The 22,794-nt window shown below is 40.3% G+C and overlaps 1 protein-coding gene across 11 annotated transcripts in view; it reads left to right on the forward strand.

Annotated features, from left to right (window-relative positions):
- The window catches only part of ENOX1 (ecto-NOX disulfide-thiol exchanger 1), a 611,047-nt gene that overhangs the window by 189,268 nt on the left and 398,985 nt on the right, over positions 1-22,794 (forward strand). For 10 of the 11 annotated variants that reach the window (XM_060129461.1, XM_060129460.1, XM_060129466.1 and 7 more), the window contains one exon: positions 14,101-14,258. The gene's annotated coding sequence lies outside the window, so the exon portion shown is untranslated. Of the gene's footprint in view, positions 1-14,081; positions 14,259-22,794 lie in introns of all 11 variants that reach the window. The other variant, XM_060129462.1, reaches the window with a different exon arrangement.

Below are 22,794 nucleotides of genomic sequence, written 5' to 3' on the forward strand. Positions count from 1 at the left end.
GAGTATGTTCTCTGACCCCAATAGAATTAAACTAGAAATCAGTAACAGGAAGATAACAGGATGATCTCTTAACACTTTGAAACTAAGCAACATAATTCTAAATAATCCACAGGTCAAAGAGGAAGTATCAAAGGAAAATAAAAAATACGTTGAACTAAATGAAAATGAAGATACAGCATAACATTTTGGGGCAGCAGCTAAAGCAGTTTTGAGAGGGAAATTCATAGGACTAAATTCATATAAAAATGAGGAAAGTCTTAAATCAGTAATCTAAGTTCCCCCCTCAAGAAGCTGGAAAAAGAACAGCAAACTAAACCCAACGCAAGTAAAAAGAAAAAAAGGAAATAATAAGGGTAAAAGTCAAAATCAGTGAAATTGAGAACAGAAAAACAGAAAAATCAAAGAACGAGGAACTGCTTCTTTGAAAAAATCAATAAAATTGACGAACCTCCAGCAAGACTGACAAAGAAAAAAAGAGAGAAGATAGAAATAACTAGTATCAGGAATGAAACAACAGATATCACTACAGACCCTGCAGGCTTCAAAAAGAAATAAAGGTGATACTATGAACAGTCTTACCTACATGAAGTTGGCAGCCTAGATGGAATAGACTAATTCCTTTAAAAACACAAAATAATACAACTCACCCAATATGATGCAGATAATTTGAATAGCCCTGTAACTATTAAGGAAATAGTATTCATAACTTTAAAACTCCCACAGAAGGAATCTCCAGGCACAGTTGATTTTTTTCTGGAGAGGTCTATTGCACATTTAAAGAATAATTAATACCAATTTTGTAGTCTCTTCCAGAAAGTAGAAGAGAACTCTTCTCAGTTCATTGTGGGATGCTAGCATTGCCCTGATACCAAAACCAGACAAAAACAATACAAAATAGAAAACTATATGCCAATATTTCTCATATAGAGATGCAAAAATCCTTATCAAAATAGTAACAAATAGAATTCAACAATATATGTAACAATTGTAAGCCATGACCTGGTAGGATTTATTCCATGGAAAAATAGCTGGTTCAGTATTTGAAAATCCATCCATGTAATCCACTATATTAATAAGTTAGAGAAAACACATGACCATATCAATTGATACAGAAAAAGCATTTGACAAAATTCAACACCTATTCATGGTATTAAAATCTCATTAAAAAATAGGGATAGAGGAGTTTTCCCAATTTGATATGTGACAATCTACAAAAAAAAACCTACACAAAACTTTACAGTTAAAGATGAAAGGCTGAATGCTTTCTCCTTATGATTGGGAACAAGGCAAGGATATCCACCCTCACCATTCTTACTCAACAGAGTACTGTAAAGTGAGGAACAAAAAACACATAGATTGGGAAGGAAGAAATAAAACTGCCATTATTTACAGGCAACGTGGTTGTATATATAGAAAATCACAAAGAATCTATGTTTTTAAAAAACCCTAGAACTAATAAGTGAGTTCAGGAAGATCACAGGATGCAGCTAAACATACAGTCAGTTGTATTTCTGTATACTAGCAATGGACACATTGACCCAGAAATTCAGAAATACAACACTGCTTACAGTTGCTCAAAAGAAGAGAAGTGTTTAGGTGTAAATCTAACAAAACCTACAAGACTTGTATACTAAAAGCTACACAATACTGATGAAAGACATAAAAAAAGATTCAAACAAATGGAAAGGCATACCATGTTCATGGAGTGGAAGATGTCAGTTATCCTCAAGCTGATATATAGGTTTGCTAGCAATTCCTATCAAAATCACAGGGACAATTTTGTGGCTATTGACAAGATTATTCTAAATTTTATATAAAAAGGCAAAAGAACTAGAATAGTTTAAACAATTTTGAAAAAAGCAGCATGAGAGGATTCAATCTACCCAGTTCCATGACTTATTATATAGACACTATAATCAAGACTGTGGTTTTGGTGGAGGGATAGATGCATAAATCAATGGAGGAGAATTGAGACCCCAGTCAAAGACCCATACAGATGTACACAATTGACTTTTGACAGAGGTGCAAATGCAATTCATTGGAGGCAGGATACCTTTTTTAACACACAGTGCTGGAGCAATAACATTTATAGGTGAAAAATGAACCTCAATCTTAGTTTCACATCTTATACAAAAATTAACTCAAAATAGATCGTGGAGTTAAGTACAAAACTGTTAGAAAAAAGTAGGATGAAATCTCTGGGATCTAGGCATAGACAAAGAGTTCTTAAACTTTATGCCAAAAGCATGATCCACAAAAGAAAAAATAAATAAATCAGAATTTTTCAGATTTCATTAATATTAAATTGTTTTGCTCTGCCAAAGACTCTGCTGGGAGAATAAAAATATAAGCTATAGACTGGGAGAAAATGTTTGCAAACCACTAATCTGAGAAAGAACTACTACCCTAGAGTATATAAAGAACTCTCAAAAGTCAACACTGAAAAACAATCTAATTATTAAGTTGGGAAGAGACGTGAAGAATTTCACCAAAGGGTATACGTAGGTAGCCAATAAACATGTGAAAACGATGGCTAGTATTAGTCATCATGGAAATACATATTAAAACCACAATGCCAAATCACTATACATCTATCAGAATGGCTAAATTAAAACTAGTGACAACATCAAATGCTGACAAGGATGCAGAGAAACTAGATCACTGATAGATTGCTGGTAGGAATGTGAAATTGTACAGCCACCTTGGAAAACAGTGTGGCGATGTCTGAAAAAACTAAGCAGGCAACTAGTGTAAACTTTTGTTATCACTCAGAAATATTTAAGTACAGTTTTTATTATCTGGAACTATTTATTATAAAATGTAAGGCTTAATATTTGTTTGCGAAGATAGTGTTAGATGATGGGAAATGAAATGTATTGCACTTACGGAACAAAGTACTGGGCTGTAGTGGAAGGCACAGATCATAATGCTGCTGATTTATTTTGAGAGTCATAAAAGTCTTGGTGAGAAAAATACTGAGGAGAATTTATGATAATTAATTGGTTATCAAATTAATTTTTTATACAAGTTCCCCTGGAGGAAAAAGCATTAATTTTCAAATCACCCTGCAGGAATTCTTGGGTAAAAACTTTCTAGGAGTCATAAAGTCTGCTTTCTTTTTACTCTTTTGGAAAGAACCCATAATTCTATTCCTATGACTTTAGCAAGAAAAAAAATAATAATAATAATAAAAAATCTGCCCTTTATAGCTGATGACAGATGGGGCACCGACAAAGATGTTATTTCTATCCATTTAGAACTATTTGTTAATGATAATCCAATTCCCTTCCAGATCTTTCTCAATCATCAAATATGATGCTCTCAAATTAGTGACTTACAAGACTATGAGTAACCCATACAGGATATCTGTGTTTTCATTTCCCACATGTTCTGCTACTGTCAACTGGGCCGGTCAAGTGAGATCTACTTGGTTGGCCCTTCCTAGCTGTAATACACACCATCTTATTCCCAATGAGCCTACCTGGGACATTAATCTGCGCTCTCTGACTGCTTCACAGAGGACAGCTGTCAGAGTAGTTGAAATGATTTTCCTTTGGATTGCTTGCTTATGGTCACCCCCTTTCAACTCTACCCACAAAACAGATTACCGAGAATTCTCTAATAATATTAGTATTAACATTCATGTGTGAAGATGACTGTTGACAGTGATCGATTGGATATGAATGACAGAAGAAAAATGCAGAGTTTGCAGAAAGGAAAAGAAAGTGTCTCCCCGGAAGGTGATAACCAGCATCTTTGAGAGCACTTAGGGAGTCTGTGTTTGTGAGGCCAGTGAGTTAGGAGGGTGGAAAGCAATGTGGCATTGCTGAAACTGATGAAGGAGAGCAAGGTACCATGCCAGGGGCAAGCACAGGCTCTTAGGCAAAGCTCCCAACTGCTGAGAGGTTGACTTGTTTTGCAAACTCTACAAGTAATTTGTTGTTCAGTCACATTCCATGGTCACTGGCACTATTGTGCAGAGTGGCTTCACAAAAGAAGCATTGCTAGAATGCATTAGAAATGATGATTTAAGATTGAACTGGCTCTGTTGAAATGACCTTAAATTACATGCTGCAACATTGTTTTTCCCCAAGTGGCTAAAATCACTGACTTAAGGTATTTTAAATGTCAGAAACATATATCCTTAATAAGATCGGAGAGTCAGCCATACTTCACGGAGCATCATAGGTCTTCACCATCATCTAAGTAGACCTTTGAGACTACAAGGGTCGTGCCTTGATTTCTCTCATTATAAATTAATCTGAAATGATTGATGCATTCTGACATCTGGACAGGGCTGCAGCAGATGTGTGACTGAGTCATGTTTGCAAGTTCCTTGCTTCAGATCCTTCAACGTAATTTAGCATTTAACATTTAAACGTTTAGCCTGGAGGATTAGTCTTCCAAGTATTGTAATTCTTGATGCCCAGCAGATGGATCCAGGGATGCATGTGCGTATCTGGGTGAACAGGTCTGAATTAAGGAAAGGCAGCTTCTTCTGGCACCAGTGTACACCAATGGGATATCATTGGTGTAAACAGGAAACATGGGACCTATTAACTCAGGTTTCCATGTGTAACACTTAGGCAGTTGGCAAGACAAAATTTATTCCAGCCCCCTCACAGGGGTGGGAGCAAGATAACAATAATAATTGTTGGCATTGCCGAACTATATTAGATATGCTGCACAATGTTACAGCAAGCCTCCCCACAACTGCAGCCACCTGAATTTGGCAGTTCACAGTCAGTAGAAATTCTTATACTGAGTAGTATTTTATATAGGTCTGTTTATTGGAAATGAGTGATTTATTTATTTTTAAATTTATTTCCTTTTATTGAGGTATAATTGACATATAACATTATATTAGTTTCAGGTGTACAACATAATGATTTGGTATATGTATGTATTGTAAAATGATCGCCACAATAAGTCTAGTTAACATCCGTCACCACACACAATTATTAACTATCGTCACCATGCCGTACATTTATTTTTAGCATCTAAATTTGAAAGTTGTTAGTGTGCTTTCCAAGATTTTGCTTGGTTTGGTAAATCGTGAGAAGCCAAGAAGACTGAAGAGAAGACTGAACCGAGAAAAGGACCAGGGAAAAGTGGAAAATGTTTTGACAACCTGAATGTAAACAAACAAACCAAGGAACTTTGTGATCCACTTTGTAACTCTATATGTGTAGGTTAGTGCTGCCCTCATGAGTATGAGTAACTAATTTTAGCCAGCAATGAGACCAAAACATTGTGAAAAAAGAAATTGAAGCTCGAGAAAGTGATATGTTCATTCAGTGTGTGAACTAGCTCTATTAACTAACCATGAAGAGATATACACTTTTCTTAATAGAAAATCAGTTTTCCCCAATTCCACTTAATAAACGTTGAGTAAATACTTTAGAAATATCAGTTTGAATGGGTATCAAACCTTTAGCCTTTCTGGGGCACCTACATGATTTGCTCTCAGACTCTGTGTGTGTGTGTGTGTGTGTGTGTGTGTGTGTGTGTGTGTGTGTGTGTGTGTGTGTGTGTGAGAGAGAGAGAGAGAGAGGGAGGGAGGGATGGCAGGGGCAGGGGGGAGAGGCAAGTGAGCAAGTACAAACATGCACAGTTGAATACACAGCACAAGAAAAGTACTCACATGCATGGAATTAGATGGGTCTGAGTTTGGAAAAGCTAGATTCCATTTATCACCTGCAAAATATCACAAAAACATTACATAAATGCCATGAGCACTTTGATGTCTGGACTCTGTCTTGATGACCAGGGCAGGTGGTTGATATGTCCTAAGAATGGGCACTTTGCAGCTCCCAGCGTTTGGAACTCTGCCATATAAATTTGAAATGGGGCAAAGTGAAATGCTAGGATTTTCATATACTCATGAGAGGTGCAAAATTTCAAAATGCGGGGATCCTAGGAAGTTATTCTCTGAGAAAACAGCCCTATTAGTAAAGATCAGAGACTGTCATTTATCTGGCTGTTGTCTGGTGAACAGGAAGGAGATGGGAAAAATTCTTACATAAATGAAGCCCCTAAGAATGTAGTGCAGTCATGTTTTTCTTGTATTTATGAGTTATTTTAATATTTGTTAATGCACCTTACATTAATTCTTATGCCATAATATTGTAATAGTTATCAGTTTTCAGTGCAATTATATGTGTGCTAGCTTTAATGAGAGCCTGCAAGGAGATTAAAATAAAAGGATTCTCCAGGGACATGGGTTCGATCCCTGGTCCGGGAAGATCCCACATGCCGCAGAGCAACTAAGCCCTTGAGCCACAACTACTGAGCCTGCTCTGTAGAGCCTGCGAGCCACAACTACTGAGCCTGTGCGCCCCAGAGCCCATGCACTGCAACTGCTGAGCCCCTGCACCACAACTACTGAAGCCCGTGCTCTCTGGGGCCCGTGTGCTGCAACTACTGAATCCCGTGCACCTAGAGCCTGTGCTCCATCCACAACAAGAGAAGCCACCGCAATGAGAAGCCCGCACACCGCAATGAAGAGTAGCCCTCGCTCACCACAACTAGAGAAAGCCTGCATGCAGCAACAAAGACCCAACACAGCCAAAAATAAAATAAAATAAAAAAATAAAAAATAAAAGGATTCCATGACATGGTTTATGTTACAAATAAGAACATTTTTTTTTCAAATGCAAGTGTGAAGTTATACGGAGAGAAATAATCAGGTGCTACACGTGCCATACTTTATAATTGCTTTGCCTTTTAGCTGCGAACCTTAGACTTTCATCTCATCTGTAGGTTTGTCATCATTAGGTAAGAGGAAGCAACATCTGAATGGCGGTGATGCTGCTTCTAGAAAGCTCGAATTGTGTATCCACGACAACATAACTCAGACCCAGAATTATTTGTTATAACCGAAATATAAATTATTTATAAAAATATAAATAAAGCCAAAGTGACTATTTTTTTTATTAAAATAGAACTGGGTGGAGAAAATTTATGAAAATAATAAGGAGCTTTTAAGCTATTGGACTATGCCGTTACGAATGAGTTATGGCAAGCATAATGAGTGTCGTGCAGGTGTGAGAGGAAAAAAAGAAAACCTTATTCACAGATATGCACAAATAAAAAGTGATGGATTGTGGGTTTGCTGACCGCAAAGAGGAGCAGTATCTTGTGTGTATCCACCTGATCCTGTGAAAGATGCAGAGACTGGGAAAAGTGTCATGTCAAAAGCCAGCCTTTCTCCAGCGCCTGCTCTGTGACTGCCCTCTGCGAGGCATCTTAGGTACAGTGTAATTCGAGGACAACAAAGAGAGTGAAGAGTCACAGAGTCATTGGCAGAGATCGGAAGGGGGAGTGTGGAAATTCAAGTGACAAGAGGGGGGGGGTGGGTGACACGTCAGAGAGAGGCCCAGCAGTAAGAAGTGACCTTCAGGGCAGCTCTGGGGACTCAGCAAGGTGCTCAGCAGAAGGCTTCTGCCCTCCCTGCGCCTCAGTGAGGACTAAAGGCAGTTCTGTGCTTGTTCAAAGCACATTTGTCACACAGCAGGTCTTTAGTTCATATATGGCATGGGAAGAATGGGAAAAAGACCAGAGCGCAAAGGGACATTTGTATCTGTCTTTCTGTCCGTCCATCCATCCATCTAGCCAATTCAAAGAGGTGGATGGCAAGTTCTTGGTTAACTTAACTACAGCTGTGCTCATTGTCGTTATCAGGACAGCAGTGGATATTTGTAATGATGCCCTAAGTCACCAAGGAAAAGCTGTATAATATTATTCTTAAGAAGGTAGACACATGTAAAAATCTATTCTAGAAAGATTTCCATCTTTTCGTGAGATCAATGGTTCCTCGAGGGCAGAAATCATTTCTTATTCATCTTTATATCTTTTGACACCCAGCACAATGTTCTTTGCATAGGAGATAAAAATATTTGTGACACTGAGCAGAAGAGAAATAATTTATGTTTTTGGGAAAAAGAATTATGTTGTTTAAAAGCCAGTATTTTTATTATCAGGAGACTCAACCCGCAATAATATATTGCCCTTCCCATACTCCTACCCGTTCTCACCCCTCAAAATAAGATGATGTTTTCATGTATTGAATTAAGGATTCAGTTACTGAAGTGTCTTTAGTAACGCAGAGGATATGTTTCTAAGATGTTTTTCAGGAAAATTTAACAGAGGAAGATATTGTACAGGTGCTGTCACATGAAGGGATTATTTCCTGCCAACCTGCATTGTAGGCACCAGGCAGAGGTCCCCTACTCCTGCCTTCTCCCAGATGATTCTCAGTTCCATGACTTGGGTGCTACTGGCTGTAAGCCGTATGCAGTACCCTAAGCTCAAGGTGGAATTTAGCCAGATAAGACTCAGGGATCAGGACCGTAGAGCTTCCATAAGATGCCTCTACCTGAGGCTCAGCTAGGGCACCCTCACATCTACCCAGGCCCAGCACATCCCCAAAGAGACTAAATTTTATTCCAGTAGACCCCGCATCATGTGGTAGAAAGAGCAGTAGGTTTCTTGAGTCTGTGGTCTGGGATCTTAGTGACCATATTTGCCCTAAATGGTAAGCTGTAACCTCCTTGGGCTTCGGTTTTCATAATTATAACATGAGGATTGTCATATCCGCCCTACAGAATTGTTGGTAGATCACGTGAAATAATGGGTCTGATGCGTTGAGGGGATCGAAAGCACTAGATACACATCAGGCCAGGGTTCCTCTGTGGCCAGACCAGAGTTTTGGTAACTTTGCTGCCAAGGATGTCTTAACTACCACTAATAATGGTTGAAAATAAGGAAAATTACAAGGAACTTTTTACTAATAAACTATGCAATTATAAATGAGTGATTTGGGATATATTGGTAACACCTATGTAAGGAAGGTTAGAAAGTGTTATTTATGAAAAATGAACCTCTTTGCACACTAAGTACAAACTATGTATGCTTGGCCCAGTTAATCCAATACTTTGCATCTATTATCTTTGCCAGAGATTCCCCCAGCTTCGCAACAGAATTCTGACCGGCTCCACGGATTTCAACAAGCTCACTAACACTCAACTATTTTCACTAAAATCTAGTTAAGATCCTGTTAACACTTTTCAGCGGGTCAGCAATGTTCTGTCTCTGATGGAAACATCCCACTTAACACCGAGCTATCCTTAGATAAGTGAAAGAATCCTATTTCAACTCTACAGGTCCTTGTCAGCTTGGTGTTCCCTTCAGAGCTCCTGGTAAACTGCTCCTTGACTTTAAAAAAAAAAGTAGTTTCACATTCTAAATAGTGTATTTTAAAGGAGCCCAAACCTTTTTCTGCAATTTTATTCATAGCACACCATGTCGCCTGTAGTTTGGTATTTGTTCTAACAGGTTACAATAAAAGTGAAAGCCAGCTGTGTCATACTTTTCACACTTTGCTATTTGCCCTTCTTCAGTTGGAGGTATTTCCAGGGACTAAGGTTCACTGGTGAGTCCTGTGCCTTCTGCTCAGCGACCATGCAGGCAGAGAGGAGACCCCTTTATTTTATTTATTTCTTTTTTCTTTTTTTAATTGAAGTATAGTTAATTTACAGTGTTGTATTAATTACTGCTATACAGCAAAGTGATTCAGTTATATATATATATATATATATATATATACACACACACACATTCTTTATAATCTTTTCCATTATGGTTTATCATGGGGTACTGAATATGTTCTCTGTGCTCTACAGTAGGACCTTGTTGTTTACCCATCCTATATATAAAAGCTGACATCTGCTCACCCCAACCTCCCACTCCATCCCTTCCTCAGCCCCCTTTCCTTTGGCAACCACCAGTCTCTTCTCTGTGTCCATGATTCTGTTTCTGTTTCATAGATAGGTTCATTTGTGTCATATTTTACATTCCATGTATAAGTGATATATGGCATTTACCTTTCTCTGTCTGACTTACTTCACTTAATATGATCATCTCTAGTTGCATCCATGTTGCTGCAAATGGCATTATTTTGTTCTTTTTTATGGCTGAGTAGTATTCCATTGTATATATGTACTACATCTTCTTTATCCATTCATCTGTCGATGGACATTTAGGTTGTTTCCACGTCTTGGCTGTTGTGAATATTGCTGTTATGAACATGGTGCATGTATCTTTTTGAATTATAGTTTTGTCTGGATATATGCCCAGAAGTGGGATTGCTGGATCATATGGTAATTCTATTTTTAGTTTTCTGAGGAACCTCCATACTGTTTTCCACAGTGACTGCACCAACTTACGTTCCCACCAACAATGTAGGAGGGTTCCCTTTTTGAGGAGACCCCTTTATGAGCAGATGAAGTAGGCTTGAGAAAGGGCCAGACTTTCTGAACCACAGAATGTGTTTATACAAGTTCTGAAAATGGAATATTGGAGTTTGGGTAGTCGTCTTTCAATCTGCTTGAGCGTAGGAGCTACAACAAAGTATTATTTCATTCAGCAAATATTTACCTCTTACAATGTGCCAAGCACTATAGGTCTTGTGGAAAAAGCATTGATCAAAACAGACAAAACTCTACCTTCATGAAGCATATTTCCTCGTGGGGGGGGCAATATATTTTTAGGAGGAGTGCTATGCTAGTAATTTGGCTCTCAGGGAGAAAAGAGGCCTAATTTTTAGCATTTGCCAAGCATGGCTAATTTCAGGCTACCAGTGTGAATGGGAGTTGGGGAGAGAGGTGTATAACCAGCAATCTGGTTTTTTTGAGGAAGCTCCGTAGTGTTTTCCACAGGGGCTGCACCAATTTACATTCCCACTGACAGTGCACAAGGGTTCCCTTTTCTCTATATCTCTTTAGGACTTGTTATTTGTTGTCTTTTTTGCAGTGCTGACTTTGACAGGTGTGAAGTGATACCTCACTGTGGTTTTGATTTGTGTTTCCCTGATGTTTAGTGATGTTCAGCATCTTCTAATGTGTTTGTTGGCCATCTGTAGGTCTTCTTTGGAAAAATGTGTATTCAGGTCCTCTGTCCATTTTTTGAACCAGTTGCTTGTTTTCCTCACGTTGAACTGTATGAGTTCTTTGCACATTTTGGATAGTAGCCCCTTGTTAGATGTATGATTTGCAAATATCTTCTCCCATTCAGTAGGCTACTTTTTCAGTTTGTTCACTGTGCCAAAACTTTTTGTTTGATGTAGTCCCCTTTGATTATTTTTGCTTTTGTTTCCTTGCCTGAGGAGATATATCCAAAACAATATTGTAAGACCGATGTCAAAAAGCGTACTGCATATGTTTTCTTCTAGAAGTTTTGTGGTTTCAGCTCTTCAAGTCTTTAATCCATTTTTAGTTTCTTTTTGTGCACAGAGAGAGAGAATTAGGAGGCATCCTTTGGGCCCAGCCGCACACTCCCCCTCTGGCCACCAGAGCTATAGGCTCTAGCGATATGCTTTTTTGTGGGCTCTGTGGGCCCTTCTGTTGTGGCGGGCTGGCTACTTTGGGTGTGGTGATATGTAGGGCAGACTTCTGGCTCGGGTGACTACCAGGCCCTGCCTCATGCGGTGACTGCCAGCCTGCTGGTGGATGGGGCCAGGTCCCAGCTTGGCTGGCTGTGTAGCCCTGAGTGTGCCTGGGGCTGGTGTCAGCCTACTGGTGGGCAGGTAAGTCCCTGGCACTAATAAGCTAGAGGGAGGACTCCAAAATGGTGCTCACCATCGTCAGTGTCCTTGTGGTTAAATGAGCTCCTAAAAGTGGCTGCTGCCAGTGTCTTTGTTCCCAGTTGCCTCTTGCCTCTCCAGGAGGCTCTCCAAGGTGAGCAAGTGGGTCCAAACCAGGCTCCTTTCAAATCACTGCCTCTGTGCTGGACTTGGAGTACGTGAGATTTGCGTGTGCCCTTAGGAGTGGAGTCTTTGTTTCCTATAGCCCTCCACCTCTCTCAAATGCAAACCCTGCTGGCCTTCAAAGCGTGATGTTCTGGGGGCTTGTTTTCCTAGTGGAGGACCTCCAGGCTGGGGAGCCCACTGTGGGGCTCAGACCACTCGATCCTTGGGGAGAACCTCTGCAATTGTGATTATCCTCCCATTTGTAGCTCACCTACCTGGTGGTGTGGGTTCTGACTATACCAATTCTCCATCCCTCTTACCTATCTCATTTCAGTTCCTTCTTTATATCTTTAGTTGTGGAAAATACTTTCTCCTAGTCTTCAGATCTTCTTCATAGATAGTTTCTCTGTAAATAGTTATGATATTGGTGTGTCCATGGAAGCAGATGAGTTCGGGGCTTCCTACTCTGCCATCTTGGACACTCAAACCAGAATCAGCTTCTCTGTTACTGCCTCTGTCCCTTACTAGGTATTGGTTTCCCTTTGCCCATGCATGATTCGCTCCACGGAAGTAGGGACATGCTATAATGCTTCATACCATTATACTCCTGGTGCCTAGCACACAGTAGGCACTCAGTAAATATTTGTGGAGTGAATGTTGTTATACTTTTCTCCATAGTTTAGTTTCCATAACTGTGAGATCTAAATAATAATACAAACTTTACAGGTAGTTTTGAAGAATAAATATAAAATGATGTGTACAAAGTGCATTGCACATCCAATATACAGAAAACATGACTACATGGAAGCTGTAATTATTATTTTCCATATTCCGTGTCATTTAGAATCTTGATAAAGATTTTTGACATCCAGAAGGGAGGCTTCTTCATTGGGAAAAATAATGGTGACTAATTTTCATTAAGACTTTTTCAGTAAGCACCATCTCTTGAGTAACTCAGAAATAGAGGACTTCCTCACCTAAAAGCCATAAAGTCCAAACTAACTGCATCACTGCAATTAGAAAGAATTTGTCCTACCCACAGTAATAAACTAGGACAGAAGCAAGAGAAACATGCTCTAGGAACTGACTTCCTACACGTAAATATTATTTACTATGATGATTGTTGTTTTAAAATGGTACCTACTCTGGGCTTTTGGAATAAAAGTGAAAGGCCTACAGTGGTGTTAAAAGTAGATGAGCAGAGACCGAACTGTTTGAGAGACGTACACTCAGTTGTCACAGTAGCCAAAAACTTCCAAATAGATCCTTTCCTCCTGCCCAGATGTTTAATGTCTATAGTAACATGCCCTAGATGGTGACAGAGCCAGATGTGAATGTATAATACCATTTTTTTTTTTTTTTTTTTTTTTTTTGTCCTCGACAGTTTAGAAAACCTTTTTAACGCTCAGGAAGAATTTAGCTGGGAGTAAGCAAGTGAGAATTTGGTAGAACATCTGTGTTTCTGAAGTTTGTGTTTTTGAGCTGTGTATGAATTCTCAGTTGCCTTTTTAGATGAATGTATTAATTTCACACATTTTGAAGAGAAATTCATAAAACCAACTAATAAGAGTATATCTGGGAATCGAGGTTACAGAATTTAAAACTGTTGATATGAATCTTTTATTTTCTCATGTTATGGCTTAGGTACCAATTCAGGCTAATGACTGTTAAAGAAAAGAACACATTAATTTGCAAGTCACTCCTAAAGTTGACTGTTTTAAGAAAAGACCTTTGCCTTGATTAGAGCTTTTCAGTAAGTGAAATTGTATGTACATATTTTTAAGTGTATTTTATTTTCGCAAGATTTTTTATTCTTCTTTTATACACGAAAGCTAGTGTTAGCCAACATTTTCCTGTGAAAATACCTCTGATGAAGGTAAAAAGTATAACCTCATCTTACCACTGACTCTATGACCTAATGAAAGAATGTTAACTGAGGGTCATAATACATGTTCAAAGAACAGTTAACTTTTCTTGAGAAAAAAATTTGAATGTTCAGTTAATCTGCATGAAGACTAATGAACACGAAAGTCTAATACATAAAAGAAGTAAAGTATTTATTGCAGGTTTGTTTTATTTTTTTTCTGGTGACTGGAGGGTGGAGGAGAATGAGGGACAATAAGGATTTTGTAAGCAGATCAGCGTCAGATAATCAGGGAGAAAGAAAAGAGTAGGAGAAACCGATGGAAAAAAATGTAACTAACTCCTCCTACCTGGTATTGCTCCTAGACCTTTACCTCATGTGGGTCCTTGTTCCCCTTCTCTCTCAATAGCCACATAAAATCCTGCTCGCTCAGCCCCATTGACCCAGGTATGCTTCTCTCCCCTTTCTAAGATACGCTTTGTTCCCCCAGCTGTGCAACCAGCCCCAGAGAGGCAGTGTGTCTCTGAGTCACCTGAGCTCCGTGCTGCTGCCTTCCTGCTGTCCACCCACCTCTCTTCACCTCTGACGATCTTCCTAGTGTCTGCAGGCTCTCCTGGGACGACTATCTCAAAGGGAAGTGCCTCTCAGGTAAGTCTTTTTCACCTCCCCTGTGGATCTTTGCGGATTTCAGTCTGATGATCTCTTTAAGCAGAAGTTGTCCTTTTAGGGCAATGCAGTTTAATAGAACTTCCTGCAGCCACAGAAATGTTCTGGGTCTGTGCTATCCAGTATGGTAGCCAGTAGCCACTTGGGGCTACTTAGACTTAAATTAATTAAAATGAAATACAATTAAATATTTATCTCCTTAGCCGCACTACCCACATTTGAGGTGCTCAATTGTCACGTGCTGCTGGTGGCAGCTGAATTAGATGGTGCAGCTCTAGGGGAATCCCAGGTCTGGTGGGAATGGGCCGATTCTGGTCAAGTTCAGATGGGTGGAGAGAAGCCCCAGGGAATCGTGGTCTCAGAGGAAAGCCACGGTGGATGCAAAGGTCCAGCAACTATCTGTTATCTAGGCTTCCTGGAGCAGGCTATCTTGAAGGGAGACTGGAGCAGGGCAATTCCATGGCCTCCACACGCCCCAGCTCCCAATAAACAGTGGTGTAGCCTCAAGTGTGGAATTTCGAGTTAGGCCTGCGTTTGTTGGAATGTCGGCTCCACCAGTAGTTAGCTATGGGACATAGGAAGTTACGTAAATTCACTCCAGCTTTGTTTCTTCATTTGTAAAATCAAGATGATAATACCTACTTGCCAGGACTGCGGTGTAAATTCAGTGAGGTGATAAATGGAAGGCAGCACAGTGCCTGGCATATCCTAACCACCTACTGTATCAGCCGGAAATTAGATGCTGTAGGTCCTGTGTGTCAGCCTCAGGCCCTGCTTCCTCCTTCTTAAACAAAATACTGATTAGCCTCTTGAACTGAAGTACTAAACAAACAAGAGAATAATTCAGGAATTGTTGCTACGTTGCCTGTAATTTTCAAACACATTATTTTATACAAATATAAGTCTCCTCATATGAAGATGCTGTTTTGAAGAATAATGTGTGTGTGCGCGTGCACGCGTGTGTGTGTGTACAAACTAATCTTTATTCACACTGTTACACCAGGCAGGTACTGGTAACAGTGCATGTGGAAAGATGTCCTTGACCTCTGTTTGTGGACCCAAGTCAGCTGCTATTTTCATCACAGACATTCACACTTGCTCATGATTGAAATTGTCTAGTCCAAGGATCGTACTACATTCCTGCGGTCCGCATTCCAGGTTGCAAAGGGAGGAGAAATATTTTAAAGAGCAGATTGTCTGCACATCTTGGGAGTTTCTTCTGGCTTCTTTCCTTGCAATTCCACATACTTTCACCCACGCGAGAGCAAATGGGGTTGGTGTTGATGGGGCTCCGTAAGAGAGAATCAACTGGCTGACCTTGTAGAGATCCTGCTGGAACTTGAAGATATGAGAATCAGACTGTGGTCCAAATACGCAGATGGTTTCACCTGCCTGAACTTCTAGTTTCAGCGTGCTTCCAAACTCCATCTCGCAGCTTCTGTGCAACACAGATCATATGTTTTGACAAGAGGAGAAGGGGGAGGAGTTCAGATGACTAATATTTATGGACCATCCTCACTGTGAATTGAGTTTTAAATAGTCAAGATCTACCCCTGGAGGAAGGCTGACAAATTGTTTGAAAAGGGGTGCCTGTGTGTGCTGGAGTGGGGGAAAGCCACAGAAGTACAAATCCAAACGGGGGCCTCAAGAGCGGGGCTTCCCCACCCTCCCTCTCTGATTCCTGCTAAGCAGGGAACATGTTCTGTAGCTCTTCCCAATTGACTTCACCTTCCAGATAAGTGTTGAAGGTTTTGAAGGGCTGCTTTTTTTATTTTAGGGACTCTGTCCCCTCCCCTGAAATCTGGGCTGTCTTGTAATTATTTCAACTAGTAGAGTACATCTGCTAAAAGAAAAGAGGCATCTCTTTTTTAAAAGAAATTTATTTTAAGGGTTTCATTTTAAGGGTTTCACTACAGACAGGGTAACCAAGAGAAAGAAATTGGGGAATTTGTAGCTGACTCGGAGATTTGGAGGGGCCCTCCTATAGCGGTCTCCCAGACTCTCTCTCTGCTCACCCCATCCCCAAACGATTTTATTTCTGATCCAACAGTAGGTAAGGCTATGGAATTGTTTCTTTATTTTGGTCCTTTTCCCTGGAAGTATGTAGACCTGAAGGTGCATTCTGGGCAAAACAGTAGAATTCCTTTGCTGTCTGCGAACCTGTCGATCCACACAACCTGCCGGAAGGTAAACAGGTGAGGAAGTCCCTCCAGGAAGCAATCGCTACCAGACCCTAGACTGCTGCTCTCCTCTAAAACAATTTTTAGCAAAAATTTTAAACCAAGTATACTAGCAGTTCTTGGAATTCGTTGGTATTTATTCTGTTAATATACGAAACACTAGCCAAATATTGTTACTGAGTAATTATTATGAGAGGTACTAATATTTTTGAGAATTTCAGTGATGTAGAACAATGGTCTGCAAACTTTTTGGCACCAGGAACTGGTTTCATGGAAGACAGGTTTTCCACAGACTGGAGTGGGGTGGGGAATGGTTTCGGGATGATACTAGCACATTACATTTATTGTGCACTTTATTTCTATTATTATTACATTGTGATATATAATGAAATAATTGTACAGCTCACCATAATGCAGAATCAGTGGGAGCCCTGAGCTTGTTTTCCTGCAACTAGCTGGTCCCCTCTGGGGGTGATGGGAGACAGTGATGCCCGACTTGAGTTGCTTATGTCTAGTCTACTCCGTGGTCTCGTGTTGGTTGCTGTCACTGCAGAAAACACTGCTTCACAAAGATAAGATGTTGGAAATGGAAGCAGGCTTTTCAGTGCTTTTGTGGCAATCTCAGGATATTCCGCCTTGACTTTAATCCAGAAAGTATGGAGATTTGAAGTGTTTCACACATACTTTTAAGGCCACCGTCATTTGCGATCTCAAGCAGTTGATCCTCTTCTAGCGTGGACAAAGTCGATTCACCTGGCTTATTCACAAATGGGTCACGGATCCATTCCCTCCCAGTTCGGGGATCTTTTGTGGTTGGGAAGTAATGCTCAGACTCTTTTGAAAGCTGCAGTAGGTGATAGAAAGAAGGCCCTGGCTCAGTCTCTTTCAGAATCTCTGCTACTGTTTGAAACATGTCAGAAATCCCAGCGTTTACTCGTCACTCCCAGAATTCCAGTTTGGCTTTGAATGCTGCACTTTATCTGCCGACTTGAACACAGTTTTCGTTCTCCCCTGAAGTGACAGATTGAGTTTGTTGAGCAGGTTGAATATGTCACACAAGTAAGCAAGTTTTGCGACCCCTTCTGTGTCACTGAAATGTGCTGCCAGTGGTGACTGTTTTATTAAACGAAATCTCTGGAGAGGCGGAACTCAAAAACTCTGGCCAGTGATCTCCCTTTAGAAAGCCATCTCACTTCTGTGTATAAGAGAAGACGTGTGTGCTCTGCGTCCATCTCCTTACAGAGCCGCGCGAACAGACATGAATTAAGGGCATGCACTTTAATGTGCTTGATAATTTTAATCACATCCCGCGAAACATTGTTAAGTTCAGGTGACGTGTTTTGGCTAGCCAGCACTTCTCTATGGATGACACAGCACGTAGACTCACATTCAGAAGCGACCTCTTTGACTGGAGTAGTGAAACCAGTCATGGCAGCCACTCCATCTGTGCATACGCTGACACAAAATGACCAATTCAGTCTTCCTGGTATGTAATCATTCAAAGACTTGAATAGTTCTGCAGCTGTGGTGTTGGTTGGTAACAAAAGTGCACATAACATGTCCTCATGCACATCCTCCTGAAAAACGTATCGCACGAAACAAGCATTGTTGCCTTGTTGTGAACATTGGTAGACTCGTCAACCTGGATTGCGTACCACGGTGACTCATTAATCCTCTCTAACAGTTGTGCCTCAGTATCCTCTGCTGTTTCATCAGTTCGTGTAGTTATGGTATTAGCCACCTTTTGAACGGCAGCCTCTCCTAAAAGTTCACGACAAATGTCCTTGCAACAGGCAGCATCAACTCTTCACCAATAGTAAAGGGCTTCTTAGCTTTAGCAATGCGGTTAGCCACTAAGAATGATGCTCTCAGTGCAGACACATTTGATGAAGTGGTGGCCTTCAATAATTGCTTCTGTTCTTTGTGTTCACATTTAAAAAAAAAAAAAACTCCAGAGGCTTGTCTTTTAATGCAGGGTGCTTGGTCCCCATGTGGTGAAACAGTTTTGAAAGTTTCCAAACGGCTTCGCTGGATAGCTGGTCGCTGCATATTATACAAAGTGGGTTTGGAGAATGTGAATCACCTGTTGCAATGAACCCGTAAGTTAAGTAGGACTCTTGGCATTTTCTTTGAAATGCAGCTTTCTTTTTGTTGGCAGTCGTAGAGTCTTCTGCTGTCTCCTCGTTGGGTCTTTCCCCTTTTCCAAAGAAGCTCTCCAGCAATGTTTGTTTTTTTACTAATTTTGGCTAGGGTTAGCCTGAGGGCTTACCAAAACTGTGACTGAGACAAGTGCGTGGTGCGGAAAAGAGGCACGATGGAAGTGGTAAATAGAATAATGGACAGGCCACGTACAGACTAAAATAAGTGTTGGATTCTGACTTAAAGCCTGCTACCAGGTGCAGCTGTACAATTGAAATACATCAACTCACTTGCCACTGTAGCCTGCCACCAGCTGCAGCTTAATTGTCACTTCCCACTCACTGATAGGGTTTTGATATGATTCTGCAAGCAGTTGATTTATTATGGTCTCTGTGCAGTCAAACCTCTCTGCTAATGATAATCTGTATTTGCAGCCGCTCCCCAGTGCTAGCATCGCTGCCTCAGCTCCACCTCAGATCATCAGGCATCAGATTCTCGTAAGGAGAGCGCAGCCTAGATCCCTCGCATGTGCAGTTCATGTGCTCCTGTGAGAATCTGATACTGCCACTGATCTGACAGGCGGTGGAGCTCAGGTGGTAATGCAAGTGATGGGGGGCGGCTGTAAATACAGATGAAGCTTTGCTTGCTCGTCTGCCGCTCACCTCCCGCTGTGCAGCCTGGTTCCTAACAGGCCACAGACTGGTACCAGTCCATGACCCGGGGGTTGGGGACCCCCTGATGTAGAATATCAAGTAGAACTTTAAGAATTTCTGACATTGTTTTTGTATGGGTGCCCGGCAAAGGAATAATTATTAGCAACTGCTACTTGAGATTGATTTTCAGAGTGCTGAAGCATTGTTGACTTTATCAGATCCAAATTTGACTTTCGGAGAGTTTGTGATAAAAAATAGCAGTTTTCGGACCTTTTCTCTGCAGAGAAGGATAGTAATCTGGCAAATACCAGTGCACCTTAAGTTGGCTTAATTGAGTCATGTGGGCTTTCTTTAGCAAAAGTCTAATTCCTTTCTTTTTATCTTCTTTTCTCCCTCCCTTCCTCCCTTCCTTCCTTCCATAATATATTTCATTAAGATTGCATTTTCAGCATAGAAACATCTATACCAATAACTTTTACATAATGATGTAAAACTTTAAAAATCCAACCAATGGGGATATATGTATACATATAGCTGATTCACCTTGTTATACAGCAAAACTAACACAACACTGTAAAGTAATTATACTCCAATAAAGATGCTAAAAATAAATAAATAAATGTTAAAAATATGTAAATAAATAAAAATGCAACCAAACTAACTCTGAGAAATTAACTTAAATCACATACTAATAGATACACTTATGTTCTGTTATTTACAAGAGTATATCAAGTGGTCTGTCCCTTAAATGTTTTTTTCCCTAGGATTTTGTTTTTCATTTTATGTGTATTTGTTTTTATTAAAACAGCGATAGTATTTTTAATAACCTATGAATAAAACCACATGAATCTTCCCAGAAGTTACTTAGTCACACATTTTTACCTGTCTCAGACACTCAAGATGTTAAATTAATACAAATATACTGTTATGTTTATAAGTACTGAATGTTTCAGGAAACATTGATCAGCTGACATACAGCCACAAAAGTCTTAAATCTAGAAGTCACTTACGTTTAAATAGATATCTAATCACAAGACATTGTACTGGTACATTTCCTTGGATGCCTTTCACATTTCATATCTGTCCAAAAGAGGTTCAGATGATTTTTTTCCCTACTGAGATGAATGATTAAAAACTTGCCGGCCATATACTGTGAAAAATACATACAGAGCATTGTGATAATTAGGAGTAATTAGTCTAGAAGAAGCTCCAGGAAGCTTTTTGAAGTGGTCGGAACGTCGCCCCAGTCACCTCTATTGAGGAGCTTGTGTGGTGGGGGTGCGGCGCCCCAGGGAGAAGGTGACGCCAGGCAGATGTGGGGCTTCTTGGGAGGACTTCAAAGCCAAAGCTTGTCTGTTCATTTCAAAGGTTCCTTGGGAAGTGTTACCTGAGACTTTTATGAGCCCAAACCTTGACTATCCTTTGGCAGGATTTGTGGCTGGAACCTATAAGATGTGCCTTTAAGTCTGAGGAAAGACGCAGGTCGGGGGGAATCAAAGACATACCTGGCCGAGTCCCCAGTTTTGCCCAGGGTTTGCCACTCACTCCCTTCCACAGTGCTTTTTTAGGATTTTAATGAAATATTTTATGCATGTAATGAATAATACGTAACATGTATTTACATTATGAGGAATAGTAGAACAGCAGCTGTGTGTGTCACAGCTTAAGAAATAGAACTACAGCGAGAGACCTTCAAGATGGCAGAGGAGGAAGACGTAGAGATCACCTTCCTCCCCACAGATACATCAGAAATACACCTACATGTGGAACAACTCCTACAGAACACCTACTGAACGCTGGCAGAAGCCCTCAGACCTCCCCAAAGGCAAGAAACTCCCCATGTACCTGGGTAGGGCAAAAGAAAAAAAGAAAAAAAAAGAGACAGAAGGATAGGGATGGGACCTGCACCTCAGGGAAGGAGCTGTGAAGGAGGAAAAGTTTCCACACACCAGGAAGCCCGTTCACTGGCGGAGACGGGGGGTGGGCGGGGGGTGAGCTCCGGAGCCACAGAGTGGAAACTTGAGATGACTAGGACATTAAGAGTGCTGTTTTTTCTAGAGTGGACTTGCCAGTGCTTCAGCTGGGCATCAGGGAGTACTGAAAACTTAGGAGAATTATTTGGACTGGGGTTTTCTGACAGCCGAAGTGTAAATTTGAAGTGCACACTTAAGTGAGATCTGGTCTCCTGTTGTAGATGCTAAGGGGAGACTATTATATTATTATCTTCATTATTATCATTTTTCTAAATCCTCGGAGTGGCAGGGACAAGTAGGCTTCCTACCTATTTCCTCTGCAGAGGGAATAGTGTTCACTTTCTCTGAGGGTGAGGTTCCGTCCAGTACAAATTGAATTTAGGAATCTCAGGTTTAACCTCCCTCTCTCTCTATCCCATTAATATCCAAGGCTGTGGGAACCTAGTTCCAGTCACTTCTCCTCAGGGAAGCCTCAGCTTCAAGCTTTTACCATTCTGATTTTAGTATGTGGATTCCATCTTTTGTTCATTTCCTTTGTTTCCTGGTGAGCTCAGCAATGTGTTTATATGTGAGTTAGTTACAATTTATTCAACACGCAGGTGTTTTTTGACAGGAGAGCTTTCCTAAATGTTTAGTCCACCAATGGTTGGAAATACAAGTCTGGCCCAGTGCTCAGTGCCTTTAAAATACCACTTCATCCCATGTCCAGCGAGTGCACTATAGTTGACACACCAAGACTTTCATATTGGGAACACCCGTATTTGAATCTCATCCATTGGTTTTAAAATTTTGCAGTTAGATCTGGGGTTGGGATGGAATGGAGGGTTAGAGTGAGAAAGACCCTGCATCCTCACATCTGCATCACCGGAGGAGCCTTGTTTTTATCATTTATTTATTGAGATTCTCAGTAGAATTTTCACTGTAAGAAGAAAATCTGGAAACCTGTGCAGTCAGTCTCATGCACTGATGAGGAAATTGGAGCCCAGAAGCCACATCTCTAGAGGGTGTGGGACACGGAGCTCAAGGAAGATTTTCAGCTTCACGTTTCAGCCTCACTTTCCTCACATCAGAGTACTAGGCCCTATTCTACAGATCATACTGATTCATATTGCAGGTTTGTATTTTGATCTTATTCTTTATACTTTTAATTGATGTGTGGATTTTTCAGCCTTACTCACAGCAGAGGAAAGGAAACAAGGTATAAGCATTAGTTTGATTACTGATTATTATTACCGAATAAAAGAAATAGAGCTCTAGAGGGATAATGTGACTTTTTTGATCTGATAGTGAATGAGCTAAGCCTGTGGTCCAGATTTTTCCACTCCAGATCCACTCGCTTATACATCTTATTTTAATGAGATAATATTAAATCTATCCTTATAGTATGTCAAAATTTTTTTTCTAATATATATGCTTCAATTTTATCAGGTCAGTATGAGAAAGTGAAATGAACTTAATTTAATTAAACGAATAGAAACATACTTAATCTGGATTGAGATTTTTTTCCCAGGAGTGAATTAGGAATGAAATTTTTTGTTTATCTCGTCCCATTTCACTTCAGAAACATAATTTG

This window comes from Lagenorhynchus albirostris, chromosome 18 (assembly GCF_949774975.1).
Source record: "Lagenorhynchus albirostris chromosome 18, mLagAlb1.1, whole genome shotgun sequence".
In the NCBI taxonomy this organism is placed as follows: domain Eukaryota; kingdom Metazoa; phylum Chordata; class Mammalia; order Artiodactyla; family Delphinidae; genus Lagenorhynchus; species Lagenorhynchus albirostris.